This window comes from Odocoileus virginianus, chromosome 3 (assembly GCF_023699985.2).
Source record: "Odocoileus virginianus isolate 20LAN1187 ecotype Illinois chromosome 3, Ovbor_1.2, whole genome shotgun sequence".
NCBI lineage: Eukaryota > Metazoa > Chordata > Mammalia > Artiodactyla > Cervidae > Odocoileus > Odocoileus virginianus.
In genome coordinates, this window is record NC_069676.1 from 24,365,785 (window position 1) to 24,388,322 (window position 22,538).

Sequence of the window (22,538 nt, forward strand, 5' to 3'; positions counted from 1 at the left end):
TGAGACATCATTGTTTTTTAGGTGGTATTACCCTGGCCACAGATACTATACCAGAACACTCTGTGTTACAAAAATATCTCCTAGTTGTCGTGTACAAGCTAACACCATACTTCAGTTTGCCAAAAAAATCTACATGATATTTTGCAGTCTACACTACAATTAATATTGCAAAGTGCCTTATCATTTGTTATCTTCTCCTACCTTTGTGATATTAATCAGAAGTATCACTGTAGTTTCATAGATGGGAAACCGAGGTATGGGGAATGTTAATGGTTTGCCTAAGGTCTCAGAATGAACTCATAGCCTAGCTGGTATTAGAATCTGCTACTTCTGACGGCATTTCTTTGCTCAACCTGTTCAAATTCTGACTAAGTTTCTAAGTTAAATATATGCTGAAAGAGGTGGTAGACATGGGAAAGGGGGAAAATACTGTTCACTAAGTAAAACTTTCAAAACATTTAGTAATCAAAAAGAAGGACTGTGAGGGCCCTTTGCCCTCATTTCCATTTGCAGAATGGAAGAACAGTAATCCAATGAGATTAAAATGAATAGAAATTGCAAGTGTAAAAGGGAATTGTTCAGACCACACTATTTTCCCATTTCAACATTGTTTTGTTCTCCTTTTCAGCAGCCGGTACTTTTACAGTGCTGTGTCACCATTGGCATGGTGTCCGCCTTAAGGAGATAAATACAGTGGATTCAGCCATTGCTGTTTTACAATCAAGGAAGCAAGGGTAAACAGAGGTTAAGTGACTGCCAGGAGCACTCACCACAGCAGTCACTCAGACTAGAACCCAGTGCTCCTATCAGTCACACCCTATTGAAATTTAGGAGGTCCCAAAATATTCTTTGTGTCAGAGATGGGTGAGAGTGCCTGAAGGCAAATTTGCTCACCATCCACAAAGGGACCAGACCTGCTTGCATGGTCCCACCTCAGTCTTCTCATTCTTCCCTTCTCAATCTTCCAAGCCATTCCACAAACTTCCTCATTCTTTTGAGAGAGACAATATTTCTTTTTGGTGAAACAGGAAGAACTAAACAAGAGATTTCCAAGTCCAGATTTCCACGGTTTTGTTTAGTTTGTTTCATACAAATAGGACCATAATGAGTTCTTAGGCAAGTAATAGGTTTACTTTTCCTTGTATTAATAGAATAAGGGGATGACCCCAACTCAAGAGATCATTAGGGGGACTGGCAACTAGTGAAGTAAGTCTGTGCCTGAGTGGTAAGCTCCTGTCAAGTACCAATTATCACAGAACATGGCGTGGAAATATGAATGCAATCTAGACGTGCTCTGCCTCTTCCAATGTCATCCATCCTATAAGGGAAAACAAGACCAGTTGCTTGTCTACGAATTCATGGACGGGAAGGTCTCTGTGAAACAAACAAACAGAAAACCCTGGAAATTGGGACATGGAAGTTACTTGTTTGGTTGTTAACTTATTTCATGAAAAGACATTTCCTATTTCCTTTTTTCATCATTTAACATAAATACTATATCAAGTGTAGTCAACAGACAATATTTGGCTCCTATTACCAAGGTGATTTTTAAAAAAATAATTATTAGCATCTGTGCAAAACCTTCACAGGGTATGATAAACACTGGTAGAAAACTTTTTCTCCAGTCATCCAGGAGTTGAAAAAAACATCCAAGGAAAGACATTTTTCCTGTATCTCCCATCCTGACCTCAGTATAGACAGACCTAGTATATATTCCATTCACATGGTCTACATCTAATTCCTTGTAGGAAAAGGCCATTCTCCACAGTACACTAAACAACTGTTGGAACTGGATGGAATGGTCTTCCTTGCCTGTACCAGTCTTTTGGTTCATTAGATGAAAGTGGAAAAGTGAAAGTTGCTCAGTCGTGTCCTACTCTTTGTTACCACATGGACTGTAGCCTGCCAGGCTCCTCTGTCCATGAAATCCTCCAAGTCAGTACACTGGGATGGGTAGCCATTCCCTTCTCCAGGGGAATCTTCCCAACCCAAGGATCAAACCCAGGTCTCCTGCACTGCAGACAGATTCTTTACTGTCTGAGCCACCAGTGAGGAAGGGCTTAAATATGCACAAGTTCTGCATGACTAATCTACATTTCAGGGCTTCCCAGGAGGTGCCTAGTGGTGAAGAACCTGCCTGCCAATGCAGGAGACATAAGACACACGGGTTCGATCCCTGGGTTGGGAAGATCCCCTGGAGAAGGAAATGGCAACCCACTCCAGTATTCTTGCCTGGAGACTCCCATGGACAGAGAAGCCTGGCAGGTTACAGTCCATGGGGTTACAAAGAGTCAGACATGACTGAAGTGACTTAGCACAATCAATCTTTCAGGGCCTACTAAGGACTGTCCAGACCCTGATTTTCTTGCCCCCCTGACAGCCTGCTTTCCCCACTGAGATGGGGAGATGAAGTGAACCAATTTGAAACTCAGTCCAAGCACATAGCTCCCCTCAGAGTTGCAGCCTTCCCTGCTAGAGGGGCCATTTCACTGCTTTTCAGCCACAGGCCTTTTCCTTCCTTCCTTGCCAATGACCCTCATCAGAACCTGCTCTTGAGAGGTGGGCTACTTATGATGCAGGTCCTTATGGGGGCCAGTGAAAGTTACTCAGTCCTGTCGGACTCTTTGCGACTCCAAGAACTGTAAGTCCATGGAATTCTCCAGGCCAGAATATTGGAGTGGATAGCCATTCCCTTCTTCAGGGGATCTTCCCAACCCAGGGATCGAACCCAGATGTGTGGGAGACAACAATCAGTGATGGAGGTGAGTGTCAGGGTGCCAGGGAGCTTGACCCCCGTTCTGCCATGCACATCTTCATTTCACTAACATGGGTTGGGTGTCTACCTGTGGAAGGCATACGGAGGTTGCTCCCCACGAACAGCTTACAGTCAAGGGCTTGCTAACATTGTAGGCCTCAGACTGGAAAGTAGCACCCAGCTCTGCTTTGTGACTCGACACCCCCAGCTCTGTATGTAGGTGTGCAGCAGAAAAGGCAAGGACTTAAAACCCGGCTGAGGAGCTGATCGGCCGAGAAAATGAGCGACAGTGACCTGGCTGTCCAGGGAGGGCAGAGCCCACAAAGCCTTCCTTCGAGGCCACTCAGCCACGGATTGACCCAGCGAGCTCAGAATGCCCCCAAGTCCAGGCCCTACAACGGTGTCTAACTAGGACCTGGGACTTCCGAAGGAGAGGGGGCAAGAGCGCGCAGTCTGAGACAAGCGGGGCTCGTTCTGCCCCGTTCCTGCTCGCCAAGATGGTATGGTCCTGGTCCATCCAGCAGACCCCAGGGACAGCGGCAGGGGGAGCCACCTCTGCGGAGGTCATTCCGCCAGACAGCCCCACTATCGAGCGCCCCAAGCCTTCCTTTCGCCCCCGGGCCCTGTGCAGGTGCCAGGGCGCCTCGGGTCGGGAAGGGAGCCTAGGCACCTGGTCAAGTCCCTGCTGCCGGTAGTGTGGAGGGTCGGGATGAGGAGGAACGGTGTCGGGAACTCTCCGCGGGGTTGGCGGAGTTGGAGATTTATTTCGTAGATAACATCAGACCTTAGTCAGAACCTTTTCAGAAAACCCGGAGCTCGCAGTTCCCGTCCCGGATGTCCACCGGCGGCTCCGTGATCTAGCCCGGGCTTCATCATCTTTGGGTCTCAGTTTCCTCCAGCTGACCCCCTTTGGGAACGCCAAGTTCCGCACCTCCTGCGGGCGCCAGGGGTGGACGGTGTCGACCCAGTCTCAGCCCACGGGGCGCTCGGGCTTCCTGCTCCACAGCGCGCCAACTCAAGGTGGTTCCAGGCGGCCCCAGGCCCACAGGAGCCCTCCGGGGCCTCCACTTCCCTTGCGATGCGTCGGGATCCAGCCGCAACCGCCCCCACAGCGCCAGCCCGCAGTCTCGGCTCCACACCTTTGCCAATTTCCCCGCCGCGGGCGCGTAGCCCAGCCAGCCCTCAGCTGCGGGCGATTGGACGGCGGCGGCAGGGCGGAGCCAGGCGCTCAGCAACGCCCGCGGCCTCCCCGGGCCCTGACGCAATTGCGATTGGCTGCAGGCACCGCCAGTCACGGTTGGCAGGGCGCCCCGCCCCGCGGGGCTGGCCCCGGGTTGGCTCCGCCCCGCCCGCCTCCTGGCCCCGCCTCCCTCCGGAGCCGGGTTGCCTCTACGCGCCTGTCCGCCTCATTCCCAGAGCAGGTCCGTGAATTGTCGGCGCGCTCCGGGCAGCTGCTGAGCCGGGGCTACCATCGGGCTTGTGCTCCCTCCGAGGTGCCTGCCGGAGCTAATGTGCCCTGGTCGGCCAGGGCGAGAGCTGTCGCCGGTTCGGGGCAACTTGGGATTCAGGACTCGCAGCAGGGGCGTCGGTTTGCGATCAGGACTCGGCTACGAGGGTGAGTGGCCGCGCGCAAGGAGAGCGGCTCCCCTGGCGTCGCTCGGCGACCGGGGGACGGCGGGGTCCTGGACGCGTCCTGGCGCGCGTCGATCTGTCGGTGCGAGCGTATCGGCTTGTTGCGAGGTTAGGGCTTGGCGGTATTCGCTCCTTGCCAGCACCCCCCACTCCCGAACTTCTTGTTTCAAAGCGTTCCAAATCGGCCCAGGACGCGGCTCTGCGTCGGCGAAAACTTGGTGTGTTGTAATTGCCATCATTAGATGGGGTCCGAGGACGCGTCCCCTGGCCCCCACCGATGTAGACATCGGTGACACGCGCGCTAGGGGCTGTCTTCGCGTCAAGTGGCGTGCGGACAGTAGTTCCTAGATGCTTGAAGATGGGTTCCTGAAAAATTACGCGCCGGAGTCGGCGGGAAGAGGTAGCCCTGTGCCTGATGCCAGCGATCATCCGGCTCGGGGTGGGTCTTTAGGGCTCAGAGAACTTAAGTACCAGCCAGGTTCCGTGGCAGCGGCTTTAGTGCTTTGCAGTTATTCAAAGGAATTGACAGCGCAGATATAAAACTTTGTAATTACTTTCCATTAGCACTTGAATCCACATCCCTCATGAGGTGCTCGGACCTCTACATCCTTATGCAAGGTGTGCCCGAAGGACTTCGTTAGGACCGGGGGTAGCTGCTGTCTGTCCCAATGCTGAGAGGCCCCGGGGAATCCAAAAGACTGTGAAAACGACCACCAGGCTGGTCGGTTGGTGTTTGAAGTTGTGACAGGAACTGACAGCAGAAGATTCAAGGTTAAACCTAACACTTAATGTCTGTGACTCAGTCTGGGATAGATTTCTTTTTCCTTCTGGTTGATAAGGGGTAAAAGCAGCTGTTTTTGTTTTGTTTTTGAGGGTGGTTACATATATGTGATTTATATTATGTGTGGACTAAATAGAATTAATTATCTTCTTGTAATTATTTAACATGAATGAGAGAGAGCTTATTGAGAGTACTAGGTAGAGACTTAGGGACAGGATTGGAGGATATTTTGATCCTTGAGAATGTATAAAAACATTGAGATATATAGCTATCCATGCATATGTAGATGTGCCATGTATGTGTGTATTTATATGTGTGTGTGTATAACTGATAAGCAAATGAAAGAGATATGGAGGGGGAAACTGCCTTGAACGTTTTCTGATCTGTGGGGTGTATGTTGAGTGTGTGTGTGTTAGCATGTCTGGATCTGCCTAGTCTGTCTGGGTCAGCGTATGTCCATGAACTTTATGAGCATTCAATTCAATACCACTCCAAGCAGATTCCCAGTTCCTGTTTTATAGCCCAGCAGTCGCCAGCCGGCCCATCTGTTAAAACATAGCATGTATACTTCCCTGGGAGCTCTAGGGTGGAACATGGGTAGGGGGCAACCCTTAGTAGAAATGACAGGCTACAAACAAAGCCTCCTCTCAGGCCCATTTTCATTCACAGTTCAGCCTGAACATGTGATTTTTGGTGAGGGGGAGAAGGAGTGCTTGATTCTTCAGAAATGGCAAACTGTATTTTGTGAAATAATTATAGGCATGGTTTGGAAAGGAGGAGTATATAAGGAAGAAAAAAAAAATCCCTCTAGAAAAGAAATGTGGAGCTTGTCACATAACCATGCAACACTGGTTTACTGCTTTGCAGTAGCATGTATATCAGAAACTGTTTCCTTTTGCTCCTAAGAGAATGAATTAAAACTGAATTGTTTTGCACCCCCCCCCAAAATCTTAATAGAAGTAAACAGAACGTTACTATAGAGGCTATTTAATCTACTAGCTCTGACTGCCTTAATAATTCTAATGAAACATATTTTTAAGAATGTATCACTCGGATATAAACTCATATTCAGCCTAATCACTAGGTGCAATGGTTCACAATTTATACTTTAATAATAACAAAAAAAGCCTTATCACTAAACTTTTGATGACTAAATAGCTATAGGAGGAGTGGAACAGCTTATTAAGTTCCTGCAGCCAAGTGACTGATACTTAAAAAATCTATAAATTCCTTTAATAGCATAATTACTTTTGGTGACAAAATAAAGGCAGTGTTTTTGAGAAGCAGGGTTGATATTTTACCCAATAATTTTTTGCTTGTAATCACATTTTAATAATGGTGCTTATTATACATGGGTAGAAAATACTGGCATGGTTCTTAAGAACTTATAACAAATATTGTTTTCATTTTTATGGTACTTACACATTAGGGGGAAAATATCCTAACCCCTAATCCATACATTTCTGATGGACTGCATAGACACAATAATTCTCCTGTCTTGATATGGGTCATCTGAGTTAACTGGGCTTCTCCTTAAAAATTCAGTTCATGGGCTGGACTTCAGTCTCCAGGGTTAGATTCAGGAATCTGGGGTGGGGCTTAGGAATCTACATCTTTAACAAGCACCCACAAGTTACTCTGATGTCAGAAATCCTCTCACAATATTTTGAGTAACACTGCAACGGCATTTATAATATAAAAGAACAATTACAGTCTGTGAGTTGATTCAATAAATAATTGTTCCAAAATTTCCAGGTGGCATTTACTAGCCGTGTGAAATTGATAGGTAAATTTATAGGTAAACTCTTGTGTCCTCAACAAGGATACCTTTTGTCCTATGTTCACAAGTGTCTGGGGACTCCTTAGGAATCCCTGTTCCAGGTTAGCCCCAATTCTGAGGAAGTCTGTCTTGGGAAGCAAGATAGTTTGAGACCTCACCCCAGCTGGATCCCTTCCCTCCTCCAGGTCCAGTGGGTTCCTGGGGTGCTCTGGGGTAACCTTACGAGTCCTAACTCACATTGCTGGGCATTTCTCCCTGGAGGGTACAAGGCTTCCAGTTCTTAAGAGCCACCTTTGACTCACTCCAAGCTTGGGAGCTGGAACCTCAGTGGGGCTACAGCAGACTTGTCTGAGGTCAGAGATCTCCTTAGGAAACTGTAGCTGGTCTGCCTGTTGGTCAGGAGAGTGTCCCAGGCCACAAGCCAGAGGCTCAGGGAGTCTCGGTTTCAGAAAGTCATCTTCAGTATTTTGAGGTATCCAATTAATCAGGTACACAGATTTTCTTAGATCACAGGGAGAAGGATTGAGAACTGACTGCCACCTCTCCTTTCAAATCAGTGTGTGGACCTCCCTTGTGGCCCAGTGGTAAAGGATATGTCTGGCAACACAAGGGTGTGTGCGTGCTAAGTCCGACTCTTTGTGACCCTATGGACTATAGCCTGCCAGGCTCCTTTGTCCATGGAATTCTCCAGGCAAGAATACTGGAGTGGGTTGCCATTTCCTTCTCCAGGGGATCTTCCCGACCCAGGGATCGAACCTGCATCTCTTAAGTATTCTGCACGGACAGGTGGGTTCTTTACCACTAGCGCCACCTGGGAAGCCCACGGGGCAAAGGATGCAAGTTCAGTCCCTGGTTGGGGAACTCAGATTCCAAATGCCATGGAGCACGAAGCCTGTGGGCCACAGCTACTGAAGTCTGTGCATTCTGTACACTGCAGTGAAAGACACCACGTGATTCAACAAAGATCCTGCATGTTGCAGCTAAGACCCGACAGAGCCATATAAATAAATAAATTAGTTAACTTTTTAAAAAGCAGTTGTTAAAAAAAATCAGTGTGATTTTGATGTATTAATCATTGTCAATTAGCTTTTCTGTATGTAGTTTGATCCCTTCAGATTCTGTTCTTCCCTTTCAAACTGGCACAGTTCTCAGTGTTTAACACTCCTAGGTAAAGTTTAAAAGAGAAAAGATCTGTTGGAAGTTGCTGCCCTTCCCTCTTCCTACCCTCCAAGTACCTAAATAACCAGCTGACTTCTCTGAGGTCAGATGTGCCCAGAATATTTATTTCACTGCTGACAAAAGGACCTGTATAGGCTAGAACACTGAACTTGGATTCTTCCAGGCCACCGGATCGTTACTGGTACTTTTATGGAGCAATTTATGTTCTGAGGAACACTTGGCAGGCATGTTTATAGGTTGCTTATCTTAACAATCCTTTGTGTGCAAGGATTTTTTCCCCACTTCGTTACAGATGAGCAAACAGCCGCCACAAAAGAATAATAATACAGTCATCCATCAGTATCCTCATGGGATTGGTTTCAGGACTCCCACCCCTGCAGATACCAAATCTGAGGATGCTCAAGCCCCTTATTATAAAGTGGCATAGTTCAGTCGGCATTCCATATCCACGGGTTCCTCATTCGAGGGTTCCTCATCCCCAGATACCAAGAGCCAACCTTATTTAGATTTTTTTCTTTCACATCCAAAGATGACACCAATAACTGAGAAGTTGGTCTTGTATTGGAATTGTTTTTATGTAACTTTGTGATGAGATGATAGAGTCATGCTTAGTCATTCATATCATCTAAGGTTTTTTTTTTCACCTCTTCAAATTTTTTATATTGCATGTTACCTTGGAACAATTTTCTTTCTAAAGCTAACCAGCCACACACCATACATTAATATGATAATAATTCAATGATCCTGACCTTAACCATCTAGGTTTGACCCAGAATGGCAAATAATTTGCAAAAGGTCACAGAACCCAAATGCAGCAAAGCCTGTATGTAGAATTTGGGAGACTTAATATTTTAGAACTGTACTATTTTAGAACTGTATGTTGCCTATTGAGTCATGTTGCATGGCTAATAATGTTAAGCTGGCAAAAAGAACTTGCCCAGCTTCTGTGTGATTGGATGGACCTAGAAAATGTCCAAAGCCTAAGGTATAATCACAGCCCCTGGTTCTACAATGGTATTGATTTATGCCTAGTTAAAAAACTACAGTAGAATGCTACTTTTCTTGAAACTGGCCATAGGTCGTTGCAAGGTTCTAAGCAACAGTTCTCACAATTTTTTTTTTTGGGGGGGGGTGCCCATGACACACTTTTAGCAAAATTTTTTGGCAAAAAAAATTTGACAAATTCAACTTTTCGACTTTTCTTTTCATATCCTTATTCCCATGGTGAAATCTACATATAAAAAATTGACTTTTCAAATCAATCTGCCTTTTTAACATCGCCTAATACTTAAACCTTCGCCATTTTGACTTTTTCTCCTCCGTAATGCCCCCTTAAGTTCCTACCTTCACTTTGGTTTTTGGATTCAGTAATATCTTCTAATAATAGAATGGTCATTGAACTATGGAAGTTCTACTCTAGCTTTAACTTTTGTGGATTAACTATAACAATATTAAGAAAAAAGAAAAACTAAAAAGGATAATATGAAAGTCATGTTGTTACAAGTATCTTATTAAATATTCCCAGCATAAAGTTTCCATGGGAAATTTAAGATCCAGATGAATAAAGTGACAGATTCACTCATCTGTGTCCTTACATAATACAAGCTGAGAAATATAACTGAATACAGCATCCTGGGTTAGAGAAGAAAAACAAATGTTAAGCTCTGAGAAAAGAATTGGCAAAGAAGTGAAGGGTCACAGTTGGGATGGGATGGAAAGAAGGGTGGGAAAGAAATACCTCCAGTAAAATGCCAGATAGGATGGTAAGAAATTTATAGAGGTGCTGATGGTTTGGGGTTTCTTGGGGGCATTGATTCTGTTTTATATTGTCTTCACAACCCACTAGCCCTGCTTGCTTTAAATAATTTATTATAGCACAAGCCTTCCATGGTTAGTTTCTTTCCCTTTTTATAATGTTTTCCTCCTCATCTCTGAGTCTAATCAGAGGCATTTATGATAGTATGGCTGTTCTAAAATACTTTGGAAAATCCATGATCAATATCCCTACATTATAAACCCAAGGCTGTTCTGTTCTCTTTTGCAGTGTTTTCTTCCCTGCTATATTAACTCAGGACCTATGTTTTAAACAGTATTTTATTAATCTTTGCACAATGAGACTTCTGGGCTTGTTCTTCTTGGCTGGAACTATCTTTTGAGTAATCTATCATCCAACCACCATTGATCTAATGATGTATTTATTGCTCACTATTGCAGCACTGGCAGGAAACCCAGTATGATTCTAAAAATTTGATTAAAAAGAAATCAAGTTTTTGCAAGGCGTAGCCACCCAATTATGTTAGCAGCTGCCAAGTATATTTTATGCTAAAATATACACACATATTTCAAGTGAACAAAATGTGATCTTTTCAAAAGCTTTTAAAACTTTTTGCCATGAAATAAGTATAATGAGAAGACGTCTTGTAATTAGAAAAATTACAAGTGCACTCCTCACCTCAGCCAAAGATAAGGTATAGTAATTTTCAGATTATACCCATAGACACTAAACCAGATAGGTTTATCTTTTTGATTCACAGTATTAAAAACAATGGTGATAAGAACTATCTCCTAGTCCTTGAACAATCTTCCAGGCAGTCCTCACAAACCAAAATGAACAGAAACAAATTAGCAAGTAGTAATTGAATGTCTATCACAGGTAGCGCCTGTTCTCAGCTTAGCCAACTCAAAATGCAGTTCAAGTATAAGCACCTTTGGGAACCTTTTCCATGCGCCTCTTTGGCCTGGTTGTATACGACCAGCAGAGCCCTTACCTGCTGTAATCCCTCCCTCCAGCCTGGGAGCCCATTAAGAGCAAGGACCACACCTGGCATCTTCTAGCTTCTCAAGAGATGGTATTCAAGAAAGAGTTGCCAGGTGCACTAGAGACTATGAAGAATTATAGGTGAATACCTGCAAGGCCTTAAAAGGACTTGCACAGGCTATTTACCCAAAGTCTGCATGATAGTAATAACTGAATTGTAGTCCCAAACTTTCTGCTATAGCCCAGTCTTAGAAATTCATAAAACTGTCATCCATGCCTGCCCATTGCATCCTCAGGGTCTCTCTGCTCCATCCCTGCCTTGCCTTCTTCTCTTACCACCTCCCTGTTGTGTCTTTAAGAATGTCTCCAACTACCCACTGCCCCAACCAGGCCATCTCCCCTGGCTCCTTTGATGTTCCCATACCCGTTGGCATATCTTGACAAAGCAGCTGACTCATGGGTCCCACTTTGAGACTAGGGACAGCCTCACGCTTGCACCGTTTGAAGTCTCAGATGCCTTGGTCTCTTGCCATCCAGTGTAGGTGACTGTGTACAGTCACAGTGTAGGTACAGTGTAGGTGACTACCTAGGTTTGGCCATAGGAGATTCAGGGGTCTTGCAGGAACTAGATGGTGCTGTGCCTAGAGGCTGCTAGTATTAGTAGTATGCTAGTATGCTAAGCCCAGCATCATGGGGGAACTTGGCATTTGAGTTAAGCTTTTTTTTTTTAAATTCCAGCAGATTTTTATTTCAGAAATTAACTTGCATAATATTTTTCATTGATAAATCACCCTTTGTTCAGGAAGCATCGTCCTTACCGAGTCAGGTTTATGACACAGTCTGAGGACTTAGATAAATGCCAGCTCTCACCTCAGAGCTGGGTTACTAAGGTGGTATACATACTGTGTGTCCAGGCAGTTTATGGATCAGCTGAGTTAAGCATAACTGCCTGAGGTCAGGGCCTGTTAGGATAGCCCTTTTATGTTAGATCTTAACGGGCTTTAAATGACTGCAAGAGATCAAGGACCCCTATTTTCCATCTCATCGGGGAGATTAAGCCTCTCTTAATATAGGTGCTTTCTTCTCATACCTGCCAAGAAAATATCACTAGAAAATTGAGTGATTACATCTAAAAGTTATTTCAATGTTCAAGGCAAGAGAGAAGATGACCACCCTAGATTAAGTCATGGACTCAACCACTGGTTTCTTTTGGATCTTGTGTCGGGAGCACCTGTCCCTGCATACCCTGGGGCTGTGGCCTTCCCCTGGGAGCCGGGACCTGGGATGACTTGCAGAAGGCTTGGGTGGAGGGGTGGGGGCTGAGGCAAACCTGAGTGCAACACGCAGTTCATCCCCTTCCCCACAGTCAGTGTCGGTTCTCCCTGTGTGCAGGGCTTTGGCATTTTCTCAGATCTGCTTCTGAGCATCTCTAAGAGCCAGTCTTCTTTCCCTTACACTTTGTGAGTGTGTTACCCAACAGAGGTTCTCACATTCCGCAAGTTTTTATCCTTAACCTTCTAAGTTTTCCTAATTTCAACTTCTCTCTCTCCTATAGCCCCACCCTGCAATAATGTTTTTCTTTCTTTAATATTCTCTTTCCCTTCTGTTCAGGTAAGAACTCTACGTTATGAAAGTTCTTCTAATCAGTGTTACTATTCATCTTTTCCCTGCAGGAGTAACTGCATTTTTGACCATTTTCAAAGGAATTTCCTAGAGCATTCCGGTGTGTGTGTGTGTGTGTGTTTCTAGTGCTAAGAAAAAGATCACAATAGCACAGCTCCTCCTCGCTGGGATATTATAGCCTTCCACAGTGCAAAAGTAATTAGCCTCACAAAACCTCACTTTTCATCAGCTTAACCCATGCTTGCCAGTGACACCCTCCCTCACCTGCCTGATCACTCTTACCACCTCCTGTTCACTTTTTCTATCATTAAGAAACAAGATCACATCTCTATTAACACTAGACATATTCATTACAACCAAAGAGATGAAGCTTTCCACAAAAGCCAAACCTGACGTACTCAGAATAGGGAAAAGAGGGGTAGGGTCACCCTGATTTCTTTAAAAGAAGGGATATGTGAACTGATGCATCTTTTATTAAGTCCTTAATTTGTTGTTGTGACAAACCTCGGCCTGTTTCTCTTTTGAGGCTGGGTAACTGCCTTATGGAGAAGGAAATGGCAACCCACTCCAGTGTTCTTGCCTGGAGGATACCAGGGATGGGGGAGCCTGGTGGGCTGATGTCTATGGGGTCGCACAGAGTTGGACACGACTGAAGTGACTTAGCAGCAGCTGCCTTATAGCTAATGTCAATAACTGTCACTTTTTTCTTTCCCTTCAAAATTGTTGCCTGCAACAGTTTCAGTTTTGTCGCCTTCATTTATTTAATTTTTATTTTTGGTGTTTCAGGTTATTTATCGTGACCTACTTAACACATGTTGTTTCTAACTCCTCAAGATATCTTTCCCCCACTTTCCTGCCCCTGACAATGTCTCACAGCTAAACCTAGTCCTTATGTTGAATGAATTCCCATTTTTGCTGCAGATTAGTAATGAAGACATTAAGTGGGATTCTGATAGCAACTCTTTCAAGAGCTAAGGCACCATTTACTATTCTGTTTTAATTATAATCTTTTAGCAAATTTTCACCAGTTATAATGTTCACCCCATTTTCTAAGTAATGTTTCTCAAATACTATGCAACATTATGAAATCTGTGTGCATTACCCTTTCTGTTCTCCATTATGAGCTAAATTTATAATTCTATAATTTTCTCATAGGAAAAATGCCTATTAGATTGGAATGGTTACTTTGGTTTCAAGCCATACTGCTTTTTTGCTTATTGTGAATCATTGTAGACATTTATGTAATCTTTGTTTTACTTCATTCCCAACCCCCACCAGCACCTCCATAAGCTGTAATCCCACTGTATCCCTTCCCTACATAGTTAGTTATCATCTGGGCCTTTTTTCCAAGATGAATATTTTATTTTATGGGTCTTTAATATTTTCCATTTAAAAATAATCCTGCACAGCTAAAACAAAAACAGGCAGGATCCTATCATGGCCATAGCATTTCCTCCTTCCTTTTCAGGACAAACCCCCTGCCTACAAATTGCCATAATGCACCTCCTCTAAGTGACTAAGTCAAGTCCAGTTCTTTGTGACTCCATGAACTGCAGCACACCAGACTTCCCTGTCCTCCCCCATCTCCTGGAGTTTGCTCAGATTCATGTCCATTGAGTTGGTGATGCTATCCAACCAACTCATCCTCTGCCACCCGCTTCTTCTTTTGCCTTCAATCTTTCCCAGCATCAGCGTCTTTTCTAGCGAGTCAACTCTCTGTATCAGGTGGCCAAAGTATTGGAGCTTCAGCTTCAGCATCAGTCCTCCCAACAAATATTCAGGGTTGATTTCCTTAAGGATTGACTAGTTTGATCTCCTTGCGGTCTGAGGGATACTCAAGAGTCCTCTCCAGCACCACAATTTGAATTGGGATCTGTGTTCATCCTGCATGTTCTCTGCTCATATTCTTGTATTAGATAAGGGTTCACAATCGGCAGCCTTATTGGGGTGGGGGGGGCAGGGAAAGCCAGTGAGAGCTGTGCTTTATTTGGGTCTTGGGGAAAAAACAGTTGTCCTAGGCAAGTGGGAGATGATAGTCAAAGTTTTTGAAAGATTGGGAAAGCCAGAGGCAGGCCATTTGGTACCAGTTATACATGCCCAAGTACTGTCTTCCCGTGGTGATTTCTAGGGTGTTTTCCCCTTGAGCTTTTCTAGGTGACTATCCCAGTGTTGCATCAAAATTAAAATGCTGTATCAGCTCATATCCACGACGGCTGGAGTCCACTGGGCTGGAGTCAGAAGTCCTAGTTCCATTTGCAGACCTTCCCAGAGCCAAAGGAAGGAGTGGTGTTTCCAAATGGAAATGTCCATGTGGAGATTACGTGCTTGGAGACCTTCCACACAAAACAGAATTCCCTGACCCAAACGGACCTACGTGGTAAGGCAGTGTATTATATCATATGAGAAGCAGGTCAGGCGGCAGGACTGGTTGACTCAGTGACACAAAGACAGTGATACAAGCTTTATTCATCTCTTTCACCTTTCTGCCACTGTTGGCCTCCAGGACCGTAAATTTTACCTAAGACCAGTCCTTTTCTTCTGCAAGATGGTAACAGTAGTACTGACATGTCATTGCAGGCAGGACAATATCTATGGCACGGAAAACTGATCCCCCCTTCCAGGTTCTTTTGGAGAGCATGGAAACATGACCCAGAAGAACCCAAGAAGACCCGTCTTTTCTTCTCATTGATTACAATAGGATTCTATGCCCCATCTCTACATCAGTCACTTGCAAGAGGACAATATCAGGATTCTGTTAGTAAGAAAGAAGTATGTGTGTGGGAATGAGGGGGCAGTGGAGGCTATCAGGCTGTTATCACCCACTCCAGTACTCTTGCTGGAAAATCTCATGGACGGAGGAGCCTGGTAGGCTACAGTCCGTGGGGTCGCTAAGAGTCGGAGATGACTGAGCAACTTCACTTTCACTTTCACGGCACTCAGTGGCTTGAAAAATAGCTGTGAAATTCGCCCTTATGACTGTTGTGTAGGTGATAGATACCACTGAACTGCTACACAGTTCTGGATACAAAATGACAAGGCTATAGGTTGACAAGGAGAGAAAGCCACAATGCAGACTAATTAAGGACAGAACTGAGCCAAGATCAATAATTATTCTGATTAGAACCACAATAAGCCCTAATGAATTTGAATATACTAATTTATGTCTATTTGTCCTCAATAAGAATATGATCTTTACAAAATAAAAAAGATTTTTTTTGCTTATCTCTCAATAATTCTGTATTTCTGATATATCATTTCACAGTATAGCCTTATTTGAATGGAAAAAAATTTTAACAACTTTATTTACATGTCAGAACAGTAACAATAATGATAATTATTGATGATTATAACTGGTCATTATGTGTTGAATGCCTTTTATAAATTAGGAATTTATTAATAGCATCTAAGACACGCCAGCAAGTTGCTTATGCCACATAGTGGGCAAGCTTGGATCGAGACTCAGGTTCATCTGCTCATGCTTCTTCAGCTCTGGGGCTTTCCTTTGCCTTGGAGGACAGTCTCAAGACTCTTGTAGCCTGCAGGGTCCCGCCCATCTCTGTGGCATCCCCACTTACCCTCTTGCCCTCACTCAGTTTTCCAACCACACCAGCTTCCTTGCTGTCTAATAAACCAGTCTCACTCCCACCTCGGACCCTTGGGATCTGCTGTTCCCTCTGCTTGGGTCACATGTCCTTCTTTCACACAGCTAACCCTTTTCCGTTCAGGGCTTCTCATCGCAGGCACCTCCCAGGACTCTTCCATCTCATCTGTTTAGGGCGCCCACTCAATTCCTTGTTTCTGTCCCATTTTTGTTTCCAATATGGCTCGTGACCAACATTAGGTAATTAACCAATTTGTCTACTTGTTTTTGTCTGTTTCCCCCATTAACTAAGTTCCATGAAGCCAGAGGTGGTATATGTAAAAAGAATGATCAGGGGAGTAAGTTAATGAAGGAATTAATGTTTAGAAGTCTTAACCTCTAAGAATCCATGGTCAGTCTTTTATCTCCTACACTAAGAATAAGGTAGGATAGTAATCATCAGTGAGCTAGGTATGTACACCTTAGGTTTTTTTCCTGTAAAATTTGAGAACTGAAAAAGTCTACTTTTTTTCCCTTCTGTCTTTGAGGGAAAATAAAATATAGATATCATAGGTTTTTGGAGAAAAGATAGATTTACTATTACAATAGTATTACATAAAAGTTCAAGAGCTTAATCTAAGACAGAAATCTGAGTAATACTCTTAACTCTAGTTTTTGTATTGATTTTAGTTTTATGGACTCCAACTCCTTTCATTTTAGGGCATGAAAACGCAAAGTGTTAGCCTCTTGGTCGTGTCCAGTTCTTTGTGACCCTCTGGACTGTAGTCCACCGGGCTCCTCTGTCCATGGGATCTCCCAGGCAAGAGTACTAGAATGAGTATGGTAGGAAATGGAAGGAAGGAAGTACTGGAAGGAAATGGCTATTTCCTTCTCCAAAGGATCTTCCTGATCCAGGGCTTGAACCCTGGTCTCTTGCATTGTAGGTAAACTCTTTACCATCTGAGCTGCCAGGAAGCTCTAGGGCATAAACCCTTAAAAATGAAAGTATACATATAAGGCTAGGTTGTAAATAGGGAGAATAATAATTGCATGATAATTTGGAGTGGCAAATTCACTTAAAATTGTTTTCTCTGCTTACACATAATTTTTCATTTGAACTCATGTAACTACTAAAATGATTTATTCTTAGAACTGTGTTATTAATTATCCTGAGGTAATTAGGAAGGTGCAAATTGAAAAACAGCTTTCCCTCCCATATTAACTTGGATGGGATTGACAGAAATGAAACAAGAGTGCCTTCCTCTGATCTTTGGCTTTTCAGCATCTACATTTGAGAGTAACTTTTCATCTAGTTCTTTCAGTTTGTTTTGTTCTGTACCAGAGACAAGTCAAAAGGCAGGTGGAGCAAGGAGAAAAATGTTTTGATGCTGTTCACATCGCACTTCCTTGGTGTGTATCCTGGCAGGGACCCCTTTCTTCCTCACTTTGTAACCTGCGTAGATTTGGGTGTGTGATTGGGTAAGAAACCATCAGGATCCAGGTGACAATGGGATCAGTAATTAAGGAGCTGGGTCAGTGTATCATCATTACTAAAGTTAGACAGGTGCATGGTCTGTATACACCCTTGAGAGCCTGCCTTCGATGGGGTAGTTTTCATATACAGTAGATTGGCCCTTTCATGGCTCAACAAAGGCTTCTTTCTTTCTTTCTAAGCTGTGTGGGTGGGAAACAGCATGTGGTTATAGAAAATGTATAGCGAAAGCAGTAGCAATGAGAAAGAATCCATAATGGGTACACACACATAGCTGGAATATTTCCCAAGGATATGTTGGGGGGGGGGGGCGGGGAGGGCAGGCAGTGAGGTTTCTTTGGCAGAGGCAAAGTAGAACATGTGCTTTTCCATGTGTGAACACTGGGCTTTGAAAGGTCCTTTATGATTCACAAAAGCAGCTGCTTTTGAATTGATATAGCTATAGAGTTTGGGAAATTCACTTTAAAAAGGTGTACTGCAGACTCCTGACATGTGTTTTGGAGACTTGGTTGAGTGTTGGGAACTTGCTTATTCACAAGTGACATGGCACGAGTTTTCATTAGAGTGTTGGATCCTTTGTTCATTTCTTTAGGGTGTGTGGATCAAAGCTGACAAGACAAGACGTAAAATTTTGAACAGTCATTTGCTATGTTACATACACACTTACATATATTTGCAATGATGGCTTTTTTCTTAATTTATAAAACTATGCATGGCAGTTTTACTTTGCCTAGCAAATCAACTTTCCTGAGTTACTTTCAGACATTTTCTGTTGTATTATAAGGCTTTCTTACTCAGTATTGGTAATCTTAACTTGCATTTTTTTTGGTGACTTTTAGTTTTACCTAGCAAATTCTGTGACTCTTTTTGTATACTTCTGTTGCATTTCTAGTGTTTCATCATCATTATTAAGTTATTTCCACTTTTCTAAGAATTTCAAACCTAAATAATACCAGCAGTGTTGTTTCTTGTCACTTCCAACAAGAGCCATTTGTGTCCAGTTCTTCAAACAAGATAAGTAACTAGGACATACGATTCTTTTACTTTCTGCTCATTAGTTTTCAATTTATTAGATACTGACATAATGTGGCATTTTCACATTTAAGAATAAGGCAAAAACTTTATTTTTAATGTGTTATAACTGTTGTTATTTTCCTAAATGACAAAGCAAAAAAAGATTACCACCAAATAAGATTACTGTGGATATCTTGAACTAGAAATCATTTGAAATGTTTCACAGCTACACTTTGTGCTAAATATAAAAATAATTGTGTTTCCCATGTGTGAGCATTAAAAGACCCAGTTGGAAAGTCACATAGTATAGCAAGTAGGTCACTATTGATGGTAGAACATGAGACAGGAAATGTCACAGCTAAGATTAGAGGCCAAGCAGTATGTCTCGCCATGCTCACTGCATTGTTCATCCTAAGAAGTGGAAAAACTCAACAGGGTATAACTAACTTTAGCCCAATTTAAAAGTATTAACAAGGATACCCTTTTAATCTGTCATTCCCATTTGTTTCTATATAACTCACTTTCCCAGTTGGGCAGACTAATTGAACTGCTTTGGTTTGCACATGAGCAGACCTCTGAATACCAATTATAATGGTAGCCTTCACATTTTAGAAGTATAAATGGGAAGCAGTAATCAGCTATGTACAGTTATAGTAAAAGGTATACCTGGTGTTTGAAATTCCTAACAAGGAGTAAGCAGTTAAAAATGAATTCTCAAAAAAAAAAAGAATTCTCTTAAAATCTCATTTATCTTCATCTTTGCATGTAAAGTAGTATATGGATACGGGAGAAAAGTATACTCTTAGGGACTCCAGTTGCTTTTTACTTTTGTTTTTGGCATCATATGAGGAAGACCTGGGCTTCCCTGCTGGCTCAGATGGTAAAGAATCTGCCTGCAATGCAAGAGACCCTGGTTTGATCCCTGAGTTGGGAAGATCCCCTGGAAAAGGGAATGGCAACTCACTCCAGTATTCTTGCCTGGAGAATTCCATGGACAGAGGAGCCTGGCGGACTACAATCCACGGGATCGTAAAGAGTCGGACACGATTGAGTGACTAACATTTTTATGAGGAAGATTTAATATTTATATGTAGAAATTTTCACCACAGAAAGTACCTAATTTTGCATACATTTGCATATTCTAATTTCAACAGAAGATTAGGGGGGAAAAAAGCAGTTCCCCCTGGCATCTGCCCTACACCTTGTTGGGAGGGGCCAGACCAAGATGGAGCCTTGGATTATGAGAGAAGCCATACCCTCATGCTAGACTGAAAACTGAACACAAGCTCAGAGTGCCAGCACTTATTTGGATGAATAGATGGAGGCATGCCGAGATGACTGAATTTGAATCTGTCTTTAGAGCACTGAGGATTCATTTACTTCCAGCACAGAGTCCTTCACAGAAGTACCCTGGCTCATGGGTTCCATATATTCTGCGTAGATCATTTCACTGCTTGAATCTCAAGGTCTTCCTAGACTCACCTTTTCAAAGGTCATTAATGCAGATTAATACGCTCTGAACTAGGATTATTTCAGGCAGGTTGTAACTTTCAAGAGGTGAGCTGAGTGGTGTGGAGGCTCAATGAAAAAAAGTACCTTAACAGTGTTTTTAGTCTTTATTCCTTCTCAGCTTAAGCACAGAGTCTACATTTTTATTCCTGATCCAGGGGAAGTATGTTGGAGAGGGGTTGGAAGCACAGCTCTCACAGATTCCCCTCTGGAATGAAAATTCTGGGAGTGGTTTTCCTTTGGCAGGAAGAGGTCTGTTGGCTTCTGATTGAAGCAAACACAAGTGATGTGGCCACGGGGTCTGGTTGCATCACTCTATGTGCCGGGTTCTTGCCCAAAATGATGCAAGCTGATTGTGAGTGGTAAAGTTAGCTCATCTTCTAGGCCTCTGTTGACAGAGGTTGGTGGGAACATCCTAGAAAATATTTAGGCGTGCCTGAAATAGATTTTTGCTTTGAAAAATCTCTTTTCTAGTTTCAAAAATGTATGAATAACTAATAAATATTTAAATCCTTACGTGCATTGTAGAACTCCTTACCACCTTATGAAATTGGTTATCTAATTTTAGGTACTGCTACATGAGATTCCTCTTTGATATCAGTGTAAATCACCATAGAGTCGGGTATACCATTCTAATTTGACCTCAGTCAGAGCCCTGAGCCTGCCTGTCACAAGAGGTAAATATAGAATAAGTTCCTAGGATCCTTTGTAAACCTTGTATCCATCTTCTAGGAAAGGAACAGAAAAAGTGGATCATTTCTATGGACTTGTTCCAATCTAAATAATTTATGATATTATTCATCTTTCAAGTCTGTTTGCTTATTTTTCCTTTCTGTAGTGAGAAATACATAAAATTTTCTTGTTGGCAACTTTTAATTGTAGCGGCAATACTCATCAGGCTACTGGTTGTCTTTCTGAGTGCTTTTTACGGCTGTTTCTTTTATCTGTGTTTGATTTTAGTGTTTATTTATTTATTTGACTGTGCTGGGTCTTAGTTGCGGCATGGGAACTCTTAATTGGGATCTGGATCCCAAGCAGGGAATCAGACCTGGGCCACTCACACTGGGAGCACAGCATCTTGGCCACCGGATCACCAGAGAAGCCCCAGTGCGGATCACCAGAGAAGCCCCAGTGTTTTGTGCAAGAGTTCAAGTACAATCTGTCTGATCACAGATTTCAGCAAGGTTATCGGTAGGCTTTGCATTTTAACACAAGAAGGGCATAGATGGGGGGAAAGGTGGGGTGGTTGATAATGGTGGGGTGTGGAGGGCCTAGTTTCGTGGGGAAATACAGAGAGGGAATCCATTATGCAAACATGTAATAGGAACCCAGTCACGATCCACACATTTAATAACCTCTGTCCCCACATATAGGAAATACAATACCAATGCTTATAAACCTGTGTGCAAGGAAGTGGCACAAATAAAAGCTTCATTTATAAGAGCCATCTTGTTACTTTCTAAAGGGCCTACTGAAAAGAGTTTATATAATATTAACTGAGATACAAATAACCCTTTACGTTATCTTAGGCTTTCTGATGATAGATAACATTGGTGGAATCTCTAAAATACAGAAAACAACCTATACTGGATTATTTTTCCTGTTGTCTTTTTGTCAACAAAGCTTTCTTTGCAAAGAAAGAAAGACTGAACATCACCTGTAGTCTTTACACCATCCTGTCCTCAAATACAGACATAGCCAATCAAGGTTACTTTCATAAGTGTGATTTATCCTTAGTTTTTCTGAAGGACTCTGTGGTTGTGAGAGTGGTTAATGTCTGAAAGGAATTAGAGGCTTTGGAATCTCCTCCTTGGGAGTTCTCAGACAACACAAGAGAAGCTAATTTTCAGGGAGGAGAGTTGACTGGACAAAGTTCCAAAGATCATCTTTTGGTCCTGTCTTTATTTGAAAACCTACCTATGTTCTTGAGATTTTACTTAAGGGTAGCCAGATCTTGGCACTGTACAAATAATTTCTTCTAGATGTTTATGTGTGTCCTTCCAGACTCTTGAAACAGGCTCTGGGCTCTGAACTGGGTTGTCTGGCCCGCTGCCCAGCGGATGACTGTTACTGCTGGCTGCAAAGAACACACTAGAGTTCCGGAACTCCTACCCCTCAGCGGGGCAAATGTAGAAAACAAAAATAATCCAGGTGCTAAAAGATTCTAAATTTAGAAGACTTTTCCCTTCCACATAATAGAGTACAGTTTGTTTCTTCTTCCCACACAACCTGGAGCTGTCCAGAACAACCATGAAAACACATGACCCCCCATCCCGTCCCTCCCGCTTGCAGCTGTCCGGGCTTGCAAGTGAAATTTGTGTGTGCTGAATTATTTTGCTTGGAGACACATCACAATCACCTGTTTTAATGTTTGTGGAGGCTGAAAACTGCCAGTTCATTTGAGGGGTACGTGACTGTAGTCTAATCGGGAGACA

General features: G+C 43.2%; 1 protein-coding gene across 1 annotated transcript in view; it reads left to right on the forward strand.

Moving 5' to 3' along the window:
• Positions 1–4,134: 4,134 nt before the first annotated feature.
• The window catches only part of MARCHF3 (membrane associated ring-CH-type finger 3), a 144,725-nt gene continuing 126,321 nt past the window's right edge, over positions 4,135–22,538 (forward strand). Inside the window, exon 1 of the mRNA XM_070465086.1 lies at positions 4,135–4,370. The gene's annotated coding sequence lies outside the window, so the exon portion shown is untranslated. The remainder of the gene's footprint in view (positions 4,371–22,538) is intronic.